Below are 1279 nucleotides of genomic sequence, written 5' to 3'. Positions count from 1 at the left end.
TGGTCGGTTCGTATCTTATGTCGGGTCTTCTCTAGTTCTGTTTTTAAAGGATATGAATAAACTGGAGAAACAGATTAACTCTTCAACGCAGCCGAGCTGACAGTGTCCCAGATATTCTGCGTCCTTAATTGTTCGCATGTCGGGGTGTTGGGGTTAGGGTTTTGTTAGATTATCTCGATGATCCCCCCCGCTTCGTCCGACGACTGATCAGTTTAGATAGGGGAACAAAGGCAGGTGCACGGGCCGGCACATGTCAGTATGAACTTATCATTCTGACAATATCCTCTTACCATACTCTCTTTTGATTTTGGTGGATATAAGTACGATAGGGTAGGTGGTATTGTTTGTCATAACAGAGTGAGATTTTAAGGAGTCTAATGTCTAATTATTAAGGTTGTATTAATACACGGATTATGGTTTGTGCTTTCTGAGTAGGTACGTTTTTTCAAGTTTATTAAGGTTTGTACTTTTCCGATAAGGTAGTTGTTTGGTTGACCTTTGTTGCTAAAAGGCTGCTTGTATTTCAGGAATTCTTTAGTTTTTTCTTCTTTTTGTCAGGTAAGTTCTTCTTTGTATCATTTTTAAGAATTTTGCTTTTTCTGTACTGTTGGTTTGTTGGTTAATAACAAATGTGTTTTTTTATAGGTGGATTCGAATGGATAGGGGAAGTCCAGGTTGATTCTTCTTTGAGGTAAGTATTAAGGTAGGTTCTTTTCTTTTTTTGTATATTTCTATGGTTGTATATTAGATTTATTGAGGTGTCTACATTAGTCCCCTAGAGGGAGCTAAAAAATGAGAAAAAGGGATAGGGTGAAAAAGTTTGCACAGTATAAAATCAAACCATTTTCTGGTCTCCTTCCCCCAAGGGAGTGGGAGTCGGAGAACCAATGGCTACATTTGTAGATCAAATATAATATAAAGTGTTTGAAAATTGTTTATTGGAGGTAAGAATTAAGGATAAGGTTAGGATTAGGTTATAAGGTTGAGGTAAGGTTCTTGGATTAGGATAAGGTTCTAAATTTAGGGTTGAGATGCAAATTATTCTGTTTAATATAAAGGTTACGGATAATTTTCGGGTAAAAGAGACAGGGTTTTAGGGTTAAGATTTTTAAGGGTTAGGTTTAGAGAAAGTTCTCTCGATGATCTCCCCCGCTTCGTCCGACGACTGGGCAGTTCGATAGGGGATCAAAGGCAAGTGGATGGGCCGGCGCTCGTCAGTAATCAGCTCACTATTCCTACAATGTCCTCTACCATACCAATTTGCCTCTCAGTTCTGAGT

Source organism: Etheostoma cragini, unplaced genomic scaffold (assembly GCF_013103735.1).
Source record: "Etheostoma cragini isolate CJK2018 unplaced genomic scaffold, CSU_Ecrag_1.0 ScbMSFa_528, whole genome shotgun sequence".
Lineage (NCBI taxonomy): Eukaryota > Metazoa > Chordata > Actinopteri > Perciformes > Percidae > Etheostoma > Etheostoma cragini.
Note: the sequence above shows the minus strand (reverse complement) of the source record.